This window comes from Astyanax mexicanus, chromosome 4, assembly GCF_023375975.1.
Source record: "Astyanax mexicanus isolate ESR-SI-001 chromosome 4, AstMex3_surface, whole genome shotgun sequence".
Lineage (NCBI taxonomy): Eukaryota > Metazoa > Chordata > Actinopteri > Characiformes > Acestrorhamphidae > Astyanax > Astyanax mexicanus.
This window is the reverse complement of record NC_064411.1, coordinates 24,061,750-24,078,567: the sequence shown is the minus strand read 5'-3', so window position 1 is coordinate 24,078,567 and position 16,818 is coordinate 24,061,750. Positions and strand designations below refer to the sequence as shown.

Here is a 16,818-nt window from a genome sequence, read left to right as displayed (position 1 = left end):
TAGTCGATATCTTAAATGAGGAGGGAATGGCGGACAGTTGAATGTTTGAGATGCCACATCAAGACTGGAGGTTGACACATACGTAATGCTAGGAGTTTTGAGGACGTTATAAGAGAGAAAAGCTCACAAACTTTGACTGGCCTGCTTATCTGAGGCTGTTCTTTGGTCTAGAATTATAATTTCAAATATATGTGTTTTAACAGCTCTATAGCGCCACCTGTATTTTAAATGGGTATTTCACATTTTTGGCAGGATAGAAAACTCTTGAAAATTACCACACTCAATAAGACCTCAAAATAACTTTCATCGGTTTCTCGGTTTGGCCCGGTACGATTTGCGCTGTTGTGCGAGGGCCCTACGTCCCCCTGTGACAGGGGGACAACTCGTTATTATTATTATTATTATTATTATTCTGCCTCTTTGCGTCCATTTTTGAGGCATTTCCGATACTCGAAAACTCACGCATTTTGGCACAGGCCTCAAGCTCGGCGAAAATTTTAAAGTTCCATAGAGGCTGGACTTAGGCGTGGTTCAGGAGCTCTATAGCGCCCCCAAACGTAGGCAGTGGCCGGGATGAAGTTTGTCCAATGTACACCAACTTTGGTACGCTCATTGACCTCCTCATAAAGAACAAGGATCAATTTGATTTATTTGACTCCGCCCAACAGGAAGTCGGCCATTTTGACAGGAAGTTGCAAAATAAAAAGTTTCCCGCTGGGTTTCGGAGGGGTTAAGATGTTTGAAAACTCCTAAAATTTTACAGAGCTATTTAGCTTAGGCCAAACTTTGACCTTCAGTTGGAATTTCGTAAATTCGTGTTTCATCAGCTCTCTAGCGCCACCTATTTTATATCACATTTATAAAAAGCTCTCAGCCTCTTGATAATTGGCAGATTCAATAAGTCTTTGAAATGATTTAGAAATATTTTGTCGTTTTTCTCATGTGTAGCTAGATGACTCTACAGCGCCCCCTATTTTATTTAGGCCATTAAATTAGCTGTAGCTGTCTCAAAATTTCTCCAATATTCTAGATTTTTGGCAACAACATAGAGAGTATCATCCCGCACATATTACCCATTGGCTGGTATTAGCTCCGCCCAACAGGAAGTCGGCCATTTTGAAATTTGTGGAATTTTTACACATTTTTCACAAACTCATTCAAACTCCTCCTAGAGTCTTTGTCAGATTATCTCTAAATTGGGCGTGGGTAGGCTCCAGACATACGTGGTGATAAATTGCGAAGGAATAGTCGATAGCTGAAACGATGACGTAATGGCAGGCAATTAATTTAATGGAGAAGCAACACTAAACAAAAGTGAAACCATGACACGGTCATAACACAGATGATTGAAAATTCATGAAACTTGGCAAAAACACAAGAGACATCATAAGACACGTTTTTAGCATTGGTAAGACTGACTCCGCCCAACAGGAAGTCGGCCATTTTGAAAAAAGTGTGTTTTACACACATTTTTTGCATACTTTGTCGAACTCCTCCTAGGGAATTTGTTGAATACTCTTGATATTTGTCTGTAATAAACTACTAACATACTTGATTGTAAATTGCGAAGGAATAGTCGATATCTTAAACGAGGACGAAATGGCGGACAGTTGAATTGCTTGAGATGCCCCGTTAAAACAGGAAGTGAATACATTCTGGTGTTAGTAGGTGTTTGAGGAGGTTAAAAAGGTTGAAAACTCTTGAAAATTTACAGGCCTGCTTGATTTAAGCAGTAGTTTGATCTGAAATTAAAATTTCATATATACGTATTTCATTGGCTCTATAGCGCCACCTAGGTTTCAATGCATATTTGACATTACGGGAATGCTCAAAACCTCTTGAAAATTGACAGATTGCATAAGACCTAAAAACACCTTAACAAATATTTTGACAATTTTTTCATGTATAGCTAGCGGACTCTACAGCGCCCCCTAATTTGTTCATTTAATAAATTAGCTGTGGATGTGTCAAAATTTGTCTAATCTTCTCAAAGTTTGGTAGGAGTGTAGATAGTATGACCCTGCACATATTTGCAATTGGCTTGTATTAGCTCCGCCCAACAGGAAGTCGGCCATATTGGAATTTGTAATATTTTTACACATTTTTCACAAACTCATTTAAACTGCTCCTAAAGTCTTTGTCAGATTACCTCTTATTTCGCTGTAAATGAACAACAGACATATTTGATGATAACTGCCAAAGGATTAGTTGATCGGTGAAACGGTGACCCAATGGCGAGCAATTGATTCACTAGAGACGCAACACTAAACCAAAGTGAAACCATGACACGGTCAGAAAACAGATTTTTGAAAATTCATGAAACTTGGCAAAAACACAAAAGACATCATTACACACATTTTCAGCATTGGTAGGACTGACTCCGCCCAACAGGAAGTCGGCCATTTTGAAATATCTGCATTTTACACACATTTTTTGTGTACATTGTCAAACTACTCCTAGCAAATTTGTTGAATTCTCTTGGTATTTGGTAAAAATAAACATTGAACATATCTGATGATAAATTGTGAAGGAATAGTCGATATCTCAAACGAGGACGAAATGGCAGATGGTTGAATTTTTGAGATCCCACATCAAAACAGGAGGTCAAAACCTAGGAAATGCCAGGTGTTTTGAGGAGGTTATAACAGAGAAAAACTCACAAAATTTGACCGGCCTGCTTATCTAAGGCTGTTCTTTGATGTAGAATTAGAATTTCAAATACATGTATTTTAACAGCGCCATAGCGCCACCTGTATTTTAAATGGATATTTCACATGTTTAACAGGATAGAAAACTCTTGAAAATTGGCACACTCAATAAGACCTCAAAATTACTTTTACCGGTTTCTCGGTTTGGCCCGGTACGATTTGCGCTGTTGTGCGAGGGCCCTACGTCCCCCTGTGACAGGGGGACAACTCGTTATTATTATTCTGCCTCTTTGCGTCCATTTTTGAGGCATTTCCGATACTCGAAAACTCACGCATTTTGGCACAGACCTCAAGCTCGGCGAAAATTGTAAAGTTCCATAGAGGCTGGACTTTGGCGTTGTTCAGGAGCTCTATAGCGCCCCCAAACGTCGGCAGTGGCCGGGATGAAGTTTGTCCAACGTGCACCAACTTTGGTACGCTCATTGACCTCCTCATAAACAACAAGAATCACTAGGTTTTATTTGACTCCGCCCAACAGGAAGTCGGCCATTTTGACAGGAAGTTGCAAAATAAAAAGTTTCCCGCTGGGTTTCGGAGGGGTTAGGATGTTTGAAAACTCCTAAAATTTTACAGAGCTATTTGGCTTAGGCCATACTTTGACCGTAAGTTGGAATTTCGTAAATTCGTCTTTCATCAGCTCTCTAGCGCCACCTATTTTATATCATATTTATGAAAAGCTCTCAGCCTCTTGATAATTGGCAGATTCAATAAGTCTTTGAAATGATTTAGGAATATTTTGTCGTTTTTCTCATGTGTAGCTAGAGGACTCTACAGCGCCCCCTATTTTGTTTAGGCCATTAAATTAGCTGTAGCTGTCTCAAAATTTCTCCAATATTCTCGATTTTTGGCAACAACATAGAAACTATCATCCCGCACATATTACCCATTGGCTTGTACTAGCTCTGCCCAACAGGAAGTCGGCCATTTTGAAATTTGTGGAATTTTTACACATTTTTCACGAACTCATTCAAACTCCTCCTAGAGTCTTTGTCATATTACCTCTAAATTTGGTGTGGATAGGCTCCAGACATACATGGCGATAAATTGCGAAGGAATAGTCGATAGCTGAAACGATGACGTAATGGCGGACATTTAATTTAATGGAGACGCAACACTAGACTAAAGTGAAACCATGACACGGTCATAAAACAGATGGTTGAAAAATCATGAAACTTGGTAAAAACACAAGAGACATCATAAGACACGTTTTTAGTATTGGAATTATTGACTCCGCCCAACAGGAAGTCGGCCATTTTGAAATATGTGCATTTTACACACATTTTTTGCATACTTTGTCGAACTCCTCCTAGGGAATTTGTTGAATACTCTTGATATTTGTCAGCAAAAAACTACTACCATCCGTGATGATAAATTGCGAAGGAATAGTCGATATCTTAAACGAGGACGAAATGGCGGACAGTTGAACTGCTTGAGATGCCCCATTAAAACAGGAAGTGAATACATTCTGGTGTTAGTAGGTGTTTGAGGAGGTTAAAAAGGTTGAAAACTCTCGAAAATTTACAGGCCTGCTTGAATTAAGCAGTACTTTCATCTGAAATTAAAATTTCTTGTATACGTATTTCATTGGCTCTGTAGCGCCACCTAGGTTTCAATGCATATTTGACATTACGGGAATGATCAAAACCTCTTGAAAATTGACAGATTGCATAAGACCTAAAAACACTTTCCAAATATTTTGACAATTTTTTCATGTATAGCTAGCAGACTCTACAGCGCCCCCTAATTCGTTCGTTTAATAAATTAGCTGTGGATGTGTCAAAATTTGTCTAATCTTCTCAAATTTTGGTAGGATCGTAGATAGTATGACCCTGCACATATTTGCAATTGGCTTGTATTAGCTCCGCCCAACAGGAAGTCGGCCATATTGGAATTTGTAATATTTTTACAAATTTTTCACAAACTAATTTAAACTGCTCCTAAAGTCTTTGTCAGATTACCTCTTATTTCGCTGTAAATGAACAACAGACATATTTGATGATAATTGCCAAAGGATTAGTTGATCGGTAAAACGGTGACCCAATGGCGAGCAATTGAGTCACTAGAGACGCAACACTAAACCAAAGTGAAACCATGACACGGTCAGAAAACAGATTATTGAAAATTCATGAAACTTGGCAAAAACACAAAAGACATCATTACACACATTTTCAGCATTGGTAGGACTGACTCCGCCCAACAGGAAGTCGGCCATTTTGAAATATCTGCATTTTACACACATTTTTTGTGTACATTGTCAAACTACTCCTAGCAAATTTGATGAATTCTCTTGGTATTTGGTAAAAATAAACATTGAACATATCTGATGACAAATTGTGAAGGAATAGTCGATATCTCAAACGAGGACGAAATGGCAGATGGTTGAATTTTTGAGATCCCACATCAAAACAGGAGGTGAAAACCTAGGTAATGCCAGGTGTTTTGAGGAGGTTATAACGGAGAAAAACTCACAAAATTTGACCGGCCTGCTTATCTAAGGCTGTTGTTTGATTTAGAATTAGAATTTCAAATACATGTATTTTAACAGCGCCATAGCGCCACCTGTATTTTAAATGGATATTTCACATGTTTAACAGGATAGAAAACTCTTGAAAATTGGCACACTCAATAAGACCTCAAAATTACTTTTACCGGTTTCTCGGTTTGGCCCGGTACGATTTGCGCTGTTGTGCGAGGGCCCTACGTCCCCCTGTGACAGGGGGACAACTCGTTATTATTATTATTATTAGGGCCCGAGCACCGAAGGCGCAGGCGAAGCCTGCACCGGAGGTGCAAAGCCCTATTGTTTTTGGTCCGTTTATTATTATTATTATTATTATTCTGCCTCTTTGCGTCCATTTTTGAGGCATTTCCGATACTCGAAAACTCACGCATTTTGGCACAGGCCTCAAGCTCTGCGAAAATTTTAAAGTTCCATAGAGGCTGGACTTTGGCGTTGTTCAGGAGCTCTATAGCGCCCCCAAACGTCGGCAGTGGCCGGGATGAAGTTTGTCCAACGTGCACCAACTTTGGTACGCTCATTGACCTCCTCATAAACAACAAGAATCACTAGGTTTTATTTGACTCCGCCCAACAGGAAGTCGGCCATTTTGACAGGAAGTTGCAAAATAAAAAGTTTCCCGCTGGGTTTCAGAGGGGTTAGGATGTTTGAAAACTCCTAAAATTTTACAGAGCTATTTGGCTTAGGCCATACTTTGACGATAAGTTGGAATTTCGTAAATTCGTCTTTCATCAGCTCTCTAGCGCCACCTATTTTATATCATATTTATGAAGAGCTCTCAGCCTCTTGATGATTGGCAGATTCAATAAGTCTTTGAAATGATTTAGGAATATTTTGTCGTTTTTCTCATGAGTAGCTAGAGGACTCTACAGCGCCCCCTATTTTGTTTAGGCCATTAAATTAGCTGTAGCTGTCTCAAAATTTCTCCAATATTCTCGATTTTTGGCAACAACATAGAAACTATGATCCCGCACATATTACCCTTTGGCTTGTACTAGCTCCGCCCAACAGGAAGTCGGCCATTTTGAAATTTGTGGAATTTTTACACATTTTTCACGAACTCATTCAAACTCCTCCTAGAGTCTTTGTCATATTACCTCTAAATTTGGTAAGGATAGGCTCCAGACATACATGGTGATAAATTGCGAAGGAATAGTCGATAGCTGAAACGATGACGTAATGGCGGACAATTAATTTAATGGAGACGCAACACTAGACCAAAGTGAAACCATGACACGATCATAAAACAGATGATTGAAAAATCATGAAACTTGGTAAAAACACAAGAGACATCATAAGACACGTTTTTAGTATTGGAATGATTGACTCCGCCCAACAGGAAGTCGGCCATTTTGAAATATGTGCATTTTACAAACATTTTTTGCATACTTTGTCGAACTCCTCCTAGGGAATTTGTTGAATACTCTTGATATTTGTCAGTAATAAACTACTACCATCCGTGATGATAAATTGCGAAGGAATAGTCGATATCTTAAACGAGGACGAAATGGCGGACAGTTGAATTGCTTGAGATGCCCCGTTAAAACAGGAAGTGAATACATTCTGGTGTTAGTAGGTGTTTGAGGAGGTTAAAAAGGTTGAAAACTCTCGAAAATTTACAGGCCTGCTTGATTTAAGCAGTAGTTTGATCTGAAATTAAAATTTCTTGTATACGTATTTCATTGGCTCTATAGCGCCACCTAGGTTTCAATGCATATTTGACATTACGGGAATGCTCAAAACCTCTTGAAAATTGACAGATTGCATAAGACCTAAAAACACTTTACAAATATTTTGACAATTTTTTCATGTATAGCTAGCGGACTCTACAGCGCCCCCTAATTTGTTCATTTAATAAATTAGCTGTGGATGTGTCAAAATTTGTCTAATCTTCTCAAATTTTGGTAGGATCGTAGATAGTATGACCCTGCACATATTTGCAATTGGCTTGTATTAGCTCCGCCCAACAGGAAGTCGGCCATATTGGAATTTGTAATATTTTTACACATTTTTCACAAACTAATTTAAACTGCTCCTAAAGTCTTTGTCAGATTACCTCTTGTTTCGCTGTAAATGAACAACAGACATATTTGATGATAATTGCCAAAGGATTAGTTGATCGGTAAAACGGTGACCCAATGGCGAGCAATTGAGTCACTAGAGACGCAACACTAAACCAAAGTGAAACCATGACATGGTCAGAAAACAGATTATTGAAAATTCATGAAACTTGGCAAAAACACAAAAGACATCATTACACACATTTTCAGCATTGGTAGGACTGACTCCGCCCAACAGGAAGTCGGCCATTTTGAAATATCTGCATTTTACACACATTTTTTGTGTACATTGTCAAACTACTCCTAGCAAATTTGATGAATTCTCTTGGTATTTGGTAAAAATAAACATTGAACATATCTGATGATAAATTGTGAAGGAATAGTCGATATCTCAAACGAGGACGAAATGGCAGATGGTTGAATTTTTGAGATCCCACATCAAAACAGGAGGTGAAAACCTAGGTAATGCCAGGTGTTTTGAGGAGGTTATAACGGAGAAAAACTCACAAAATTTGACCAGCCTGCTTATCTAAGGCTGTTGTTTGATGTAGAATTAGAATTTCAAATACATGTATTTTAACAGCGCCATAGCGCCACCTGTATTTTAAATGGATATTTCACATGTTTAACAGGATAGAAAACTCTTGAAAATTGGCACACTCAATAAGACCTCAAAATTACTTTTACCGGATTCTTGGTTTGGCCCGGTACGATTTGCGCTGTTGTGCGAGGGCCCTACGTCCCCCTGTGACAGGGGGACAACTCGTTATTATTATTCTGCCTCTTTGCGTCCATTTTTGAGGCATTTCCGATACTCGAAAACTCACGCATTTTGGCACAGGCCTCAAGCTCGGCGAAAATTTTAAAGTTCCATAGAGGCTGGACTTTGGCGTTGTTCAGGAGCTCTATAGCGCCCCCAAACGTCGGCAGTGGCCGGGATGAAGTTTGTCCAACGTGCACCAACTTTCGTACGCTCATTGACCTCCTCATAAACAACAAGAATCACTAGGTTTTATTTGACTCTGCCCAACAGGAAGTCGGCCATTTTGACAGGAAGTTGCAAAATAAAAAGTTTCCCGCTGGGTTTCGGAGTGGTTAGGATGTTTGAAAACTCCTAAAATTTTACAGAGCTATTTGGCCTTGGCCATACTTTGACCGTAAGTTGGAATTTCGTAAATTCGTCTTTCATCAGCTCTCTAGCGCCACCTATTTTATATCATATTTATGAAAAGCTCTCAGCCTCTTGATGATTGGCAGATTCAATAAGTCTTTGAAATGATTTAGGAATATTTTGTCGTTTTTCTCATGTGTAGCTAGAGGACTCTACAGCGCCCCCTATTTTGTTTAGGCCATTAAATTAGCTGTAGCTGTCTCAAAATTTCTCCAATATTCTCGATTTTTGGCAACAACATAGAAACTATCATCCCGCACATATTACCCTTTGGCTTGTACTAGCTCCGCCCAACAGGAAGTCGGCCATTTTGAAATTTGTGGAATTTTTACACATTTTTCACGAACTCATTCAAACTCCTCCTAGAGTCTTTGACATATTAGCTCTAAATTTGGTATGGATAGGCTCCAGACATACGTGGTGATAAATTGCGAAGGAATAGTCGATAGCTGAAACGATGACGTAATGGCGGACAATTAATTTAATGGAGACGCAACACTAGACCAAAGTGAAACCATGACACAGTCATAAAACAGATTATTGAAAAATCATGAAACTTGGTAAAAACACAAGAGACATCATAAGACACGTTTTTAGTATTGGAATGATTGACTCCGCCCAACAGGAAGTCGGCCATTTTGAAATATGTGCATTTTACACACATTTTTTGCATACTTTGTCGAACTCCTCCTAGGGAATTTGTTGAATACTCTTGATATTTGTCAGTAATAAACTACTAACACACCCGATGACAAATTGCGAAGGAATAGTCGATATCTTAAACGAGGACGAAATGGCGGACAGTTGAATTGCTTGAGATGCCCCGTTAAAACAGGAAGTGAATACATTCTGGTGTTAGTAGGTGTTTGAGGAGGTTAAAAAGGTTAAAAACTCTCAAAAACTTACAGGCCTGCTTGATTTAAGCAGTACTTTGATCTGAAATTAAAATTTCATATATACGTATTTCATTGGCTCTATAGCGCCACCTAGGTTTCAATGCATATTTGACATTACGGGAATGCTCAAAACCTCTTGAAAATTGACAGATTGCATAAGACCTAAAAACACTTTACAAATATTTTGACAATTTTTTCATGTATAGCTAGCGGACTCTACAGCGCCCCCTAATTGGTTCGTTTAATAAATTAGCTGTGGATGTGTCAAAATTTGTCTAATCTTCTCAAATTTTGGTAGGATCGTAGATAGTATGACCCTGCACATATTTGCAATTGGCTTGTATTAGCTCCGCCCCACAGGAAGTCGGCCATATTGGAATTTGTAATATTTTTACACATTTTTCACAAACTCATTTAAACTGCTCCTAAAGTCTTTGTCAGATTACCTCTTATTTCGCTGTAAATGAACAACAGACATATTTGATGATAACTGCCAAAGGATTAGTTGATCTGTAAAACGGTGACCCAATGGCGAGCAATTGATTCACTAGAGACGCAACACTAAACCAATGTGAAACCATGACACGGTCAGAAAACAGATTATTGAAAATTCATGAAACTTGGCAAAAACACAAAAGACATCATTATACACAATTTCAGCATTGGTAGGACTGACTCCGCCCAACAGGAAGTCGGCCATTTTGAAATATCTGCATTTTACATACATTTTTTTGCGTATGTTGTCAAACTACTCCTAGCAAATTTTGTTGAATTCTCTTGATATTTGGTAAAAATAAACATTGAACATATCTGATGATAAATTGTGAAGGAATAGTCGATATCTCAAACGAGGACGAAATGGCAGATGGTTGAATTTGTGAGATGCCACATCAAAACAGGAGGTGAAAACGTAGGTAATGCTAGGTGTTTTGAGGAGGTTATAACGAAGAAAAACTCACAAAATTTGACTGGCCTGCTTATCTAAGGCTGTTGTTTGATGTAGAATTAGAATTTCAAATACATGTATTTTAACAGCGCTATAGCGCCACCTGTATTTTAAATGGATATTTCACATGTTTAACAGGATAGAAAACTCTTGAAAATTGGCACACTCAATAAGACCTTAAAATTACTTTTACCGGTTTCTCGGTTTGGCCCGGTACGATTTGCGCTGTTGTGCGAGGGCCCTACGTCCCCCTGTGACAGGGGGACAACTCGTTATTATTATTATTCCGGACACTTTCGCCCATTTTTGAGGCATTTCCGATACTCGAAAACTCACGCATTTTGGCACAGGCCTCAAACTCGGCGAAAATTTTAAAGTTCCATAGAGCATGGACTTTGGCGTTGTTCAGGAGCTCTATAGCGCCCCCAAACGTCGGCAGTGGCCGGGATGAAGTTTGTCCAATGTGCACCAATTTTGGTACGCTCATTAACCTCCTCATAAAGAACAAGGATCACTTGGTTTTATTTGACTCTGCCCAACAGGAAGTCGGCCATTTTGACAGGAAGTCGCAAAAAAAAAAGTTTCCCGCTGGGTTTTGGAGGGGTTAAGATGTTTGAAAACTCCTAAAATTTTACAGACCTATTTGGCTTTGGCCATACTTTGACCTTAAATTAAAATTTTGTATGTTCGTGTTTCATCAGCTCTCTAGCGCCACCTATTTCATATGACATGTTTGGAAAGCGCTCAGCCTCTTGATAATTGGCAGATTCAATAAGGCCTCGAAGTGATTTAGATATATATTGTCATTTTTGTCGTGTGTAGCTAGATGACTCTACAGCGCCCCCTATTTGGTTCGGCTAATTCATTAGCCGTGGCCTTCTCAAAAATTCTCCAATATTCTTGATATTTGGTAGAAAAATAGATAATATGATTCCGCACATTTTACCAACTGGCGTGCATTAGCTCCGCCCAACAGGAAGTCGGCCATTTTGGAATTTGTGAAATTTTTACACATTTTTCACATACTCATTCGAACTCCTCCTAGAGTTTTTGTCAGATTACCTCAAAATTGGGTTTGGATAGTCTCCAGACATACTTGGTGCTAAATTGCGAAGGAATAGTCGATAGCTCAAACGATGACATAATGGCGGGCAATAGATTTAATGGAGACGTAACATTAGCCCAAATAGAAACATTAGCATGGTCAGAACACAGGTGTTTGAAAAATCATGAAACTTTACAGAAACATAAAAGACATCATTACACACATTGTCACCATGGGTATCATTGACTCCGCCCAACAGGAAGTCGGCCATTTTGAAAAACGTGCATTTTACACACATTTTTTGCATACTTTGTCGAACTCCTCCTAGGGAATTTGGTGAATACTCTTGATATTTGTCAGCAATAAACTACTACCATCCGTGATGATAAATTGCGAAGGAATAGTCGATATCTTAAACGAGAACGAAATGGCGGACAGTTGAATTGCTTGAGATACCCCATTAAAATAGGAAGTAAATACATTCTGGTGTTGGTAGGTGTTTGAGGAGGTTAAACAGGTTGAACACTCACGAAACTTTACAGGCCTGCTTGATTTAAGCAGTACTTTGATTAAAAATTGAAATTTCATATATACATATTTCATTGGCTCTATAGCGCCACCTAGGTTTCAATGCATATTTGACATTACGGAAATGCTCAAAAACTCTTGAAAATTGTCAGATTCCATAAGATCTAAAAAACACTTTACAAATATTGTGATAATTTTTTCATGTGTAGCTAGCGGACTCTACAGCGCCCCCTAATTCGTACGGTTAATAAATTAGCTGTGGATGTGTCAAAATTTGTCTAATCTTCTCAAATTTTGGTAGGAGCGTAGATATTATGACTCTGCACATATTTGCATTTGGTTTGTATTAGCTCCGCCCAACAGGAAGTCGGCCATATTGGATTTTGTAATATTTTTACACTTTTTTTCACAAACTCATTTAAACTGCTCCTAAAGTCTTTGTCAGATTACCTCTAAATTAGATGAAAATGAACATCAGACACAGTTGATGGAAATTGCCAAAGGAATAATTGATCGCTAAAACGGTGACGTAATGGCGGGCAATTGATTGACTAGAGACGCAACACTAAACCAAAGTGAAACCATGACACAGTCAGAACACAGATGATTAAAAATTCATGAAACTTGGCAAAAACACAAGAGACATCATTAGACACGTTTTCAGTATTGGTAGGACTGACTCTGCCCAACAGGAAGTCGGCCATTTTGAAATATCTGAATTTTACATACATTTTTTGCGTATGTTGTCAAACTACTCCTAGAAATTTTGTTGATTTCTCTTGGTATTTGGTAAAAATAAACATTGAACATATCTGATGATAAATTGTGAAGAAATAGTCGATATCTTAAACGAGGAGGGAATGGCGGACGGTTGAATGTTTGAGATGCCACATCAAAACTGGAGGTTGACACATAGGTAATGCTAGGAGTTTTGAGGACGTTATAAGAGAGAAAAGCTCACAAACTTTGACCGGCCTGCTTATCTGAGGCTGTTGTTTGATCTAGAATTAGAATTTCAAATATATGTGTTTTAACAGCTCTATAGCGCCACCTGTATTTTAAATGGGTATTTCACATTTTTGGCAGGATAGAAAACTCTTGAAAATTACCACACTGAATAAGACCTCAAAATTACTTTCACCGGTTTCTCGGTTTGGCCCGGTACGATTTGCGCTGTTGTGCGAGGGCCCTACGTCCCTCTGTGACAGGGGGACAACTCGTTATTAGGGCCCGAGCACCGAAGGCGCAGGCGAAGCCTGCACCGGAGGTGCAAAGCCCTATTGTTTTTGGAAGGATTATTAGGGCCCGAGCACCGAAGGCGCAGGCGAAGCCTGCACCGGAGGTGCAAAGCCCTATTGTTTTTGGAATGTTTATTATTATTATTATTATTATTATTATTATTATTATTATTATTATTATTATTTTTATTTACAAACTTCGCGCCCATTTTTGAGGCCTTTCCGATACTCGAAAACTCATGCATTTTGGCACAGACATCAAAACCCGTGAAAAATTTGAAATTCCATGGTTCATGGGTTTGGGCGTGGTTCAGGAGCTCTATAGCGCCCCCAAACGTTGCCAGTGGCCGGGATGAAGTTTGTCCAATATGCACCAACTTTGGTACACTCATTGACCTCCTCATGCAGAACAATAATCACTCGGATTTATCAGACTCCGCTCAACAGGAAGTCTGCCATTTTGACAGGAAGTCGCAAAATAAAAAGTTTCCCGTGCTGGTTTGGAGGGGTTATGATGTTCGAAAACTCATAAAACTTGACAGGCCTATCTGGCTTAGGCCGTACTTTGAGAATTAATTCGAATTTTGTAAATTCATCTTTAACCAGCTCTCTAGCGCCACCTTTTTTACATCACACTTATGGAAAGCACTCAGCCTCTTGATAATTGGCAGATTCAATAAGGCCTCAAAATTATTTAGAAACGTTTTGTCATTTTTTTTGTGTGTAGCTAAATGACTCTACAGCGCCCCCTATTTATTTTAGCTAATTAATTAACTGTGGCCTTCTCAAAAATTCTCCAATATTCATGATATTTGGTAGAAACATAGACAACATGATCCCGCACATATTACCAATAGGCATGCATTTGCTCCGCCCAACAGGAAGTCGGCCATATTGGAATTTGTGACATTTTTACACATTTTTCACATACTCATTCGAACTCCTCCTAGAGTCTTTGTCAGATTACCTCAAAATTGGGCGTGGATACGCTCCAGACATAAGTGGAGATAAATTGCGAAGGAATAGTCAATAGCTGAAACGGTGTCGTAATGGCGGGCAATTGATTAACTAGAGACGCAACACTAAACCAAAGTGAAACCATGACACGGTCAGAACACAGATGATTGGAAATTCCTGAAATTTGGCGAAAACACAAGAGACATCATTAGACACGTTTGCCGTATTGGTAGGACTGACTCCACCCAACAGGAAGTCGGCCATTTTGAAATATGTGCAATTTAAACACATTTTTTGCATACTTTGTCGAACTCCTCCTAGGGAATTTGTTGAATACTCTTGATATTTGTCAACAATAAACTACTAACAAACCTGATGATAAATTGCGAAGGAATAGTCGATATCTTAAACGGGGACGAAATGGCAGACAGTTGAATTGCTTGAGATACCCCATTAAAACAGGAAGTGAATACATTCTTGTGTTGGTAGGTGTTTGAGGAGGTTAAAATGGATGAAAACTCACAAAACTTTACAGGCCTGCTTGTTTTACGTGGTCCTTTGGTCTGAAATTGAAATTTCATATATACGCATTTTATTGGCTCTATAGCGCCACCTAGGTTTCAATGAATATTTGACATTACGGGAATAATCAAAAACTCTTGAAAATTGTCAGATTGCATAGGACCTAAAAACACATTACAAATATTGTGATAATTTTTTCATGTGTAGCTAGCTGACTCTACAGCGCCCCCTAATTTGTTCAGTTAATAAATTAGCTCTGGATGTGTCAAAATTGGTCTAATGTTCTCCAATTTTGGTAGGAATGTAGATACTGTGACCCTGCACATATTTGCAATTGGCTTGTATTAGCTCCGCCCAACAGGAAGTCGGCCATATTGGATTTTGTAATTTTTTTACACTTTTTTTCACAAACTCATTTAAACTGCTACTAAAGTCTTTGTCAGATTACCTCTTATTTCACTGTAAATGAACAACAGACATATTTGATGAAAACTGCCAAAGGATTAGTTGATCGCTAAAACAGTGACGTAATGGCGGGCAATTGATTGACTAGAGACGCAACACTAAACCAAAGTGAAACCATGACACGGTCAGAACACAGATGATTGAAAATTCATGAAACTTGGCAAAAACACAAGAGACATCATTACACACGTTTTCAGTATTGGTAGGACTGACTCCGCCCAACAGGAAGTCTGCCATTTTGAAATATCTGCATTTTACATACATTTTTTGCGTATGTTGTCAAACTACTCCTAGAAATTTTGTTGAATTCTCTTGGTATTTGGTAAAAATAAACACTGAACATATCTGATGACAAATTGTGAAGGAAAAGTCGATATCTTAAACGAGGACGATATGACGGACGGTTGAATTTTTGAGATGCCACCTCAAAACAGGAAGTAGACACCTAGGTAATGCAAGGTGTTTTGAGGAGGTTATAAGAGAGAAAAGCTCACAAACTTTGACCGGCCTGCTTATCTGAGGCGGTTCTTTGATCTAGAATTAAAAATTCAAATACATGTGTTTTCACAGCTCTATAGCGCCACCTATATTTTAAATGAATATTTGACATTTTTGGCAGAATAGAAATCTCTTGAAAATTGGCACACTCAATGAGACCTCAAAATTACTTTCACCGGTTTCTCGGTTTGGCCCGGTACGATTTGCGCTGGTGTGCGAGGGCCCTACGTCCCCCTGTGACAGGGGGACAACTCGTTATTATTATTATTCCGGACACTTTCGCCCATTTTTGAGGCATTTCCGATACTCGAAAACTCACGCATTTTGGCACAGGCCTCAAACTCGGCGAAAATTTTAAAGTTCCATAGAGCATGGACTTTGGCGTTGTTCAGGAGCTCTATAGCGCCCCCAAACGTCGGCAGTGGCCGGGATGAAGTTTGTCCAATGTGCACCAATTTTGGTACGCTCATTAACCTCCTCATAAAGAACAAGGATCACTTGGTTTTATTTGACTCCGCCCAACAGGAAGTCGGCCATTTTGACAGGAAGTCGCAAAAAAAAAAGTTTCCCGCTGGGTTTTGGAGGGGTTAAGATGTTTGAAAACTCCTAAAATTTTACAGACCTATTTGGCTTTGGCCATACTTTGACCTTAAATTAAAATTTTGTATGTTCGTGTTTCATCAGCTCTCTAGCGCCACCTATTTCATATGACATGTTTGGAAAGCGCTCAGCCTCTTGATAATTGGCAGATTCAATAAGGCCTCGAAGTGATTTAGATATATATTGTCATTTTTGTCGTGTGTAGCTAGATGACTCTACAGCGCCCCCTATTTGGTTCGGCTAATTCATTAGCCGTGGCCTTCTCAAAAATTCTCCAATATTCTTGATATTTGGTAGAAAAATAGATAATATGATTCCGCACATTTTACCAACTGGCGTGCATTAGCTCCGCCCAACAGGAAGTCGGCCATTTTGGAATTTGTGAAATTTTTACACATTTTTCACATACTCATTCGAACTCCTCCTAGATTTTTTGTCAGATTACCTCAAAATTGGGTTTGGATAGTCTCCAGACATACTTGGTGCTAAATTGCGAAGGAATAGTCGATAGCTCAAACGATGACATAATGGCGGGCAATAGATTTAATGGAGACGTAACATTAGCCCAAATAGAAACATTAGCATGGTCAGAACACAGGTGTTTGAAAAATCATGAAACTTTACAGAAACATAAAAGACATCATTACACACATTGTCACCATGGGT

The 16,818-nt window shown here is 38.9% G+C and overlaps 1 long non-coding RNA gene across 5 annotated transcripts in view; it reads left to right on the top strand.

Annotated features, from left to right (window-relative positions):
• Positions 1–16,818, top strand: part of LOC125801628 (uncharacterized) — a 57,516-nt gene that overhangs the window by 36,660 nt on the left and 4,038 nt on the right. The window contains exons 2-4 of one of the 5 annotated variants that reach the window (XR_007438838.1): positions 2,604–2,638; positions 5,156–5,778; positions 8,296–8,339. This is a non-coding gene — a long non-coding RNA (uncharacterized LOC125801628). Of the gene's footprint in view, positions 1–2,603; positions 2,639–5,155; positions 6,186–7,771; positions 7,804–8,295; positions 8,340–16,818 lie in introns of those variants that run through there. The other 4 variants (XR_007438839.1, XR_007438836.1, XR_007438835.1 and 1 more) reach the window with 4 other exon arrangements.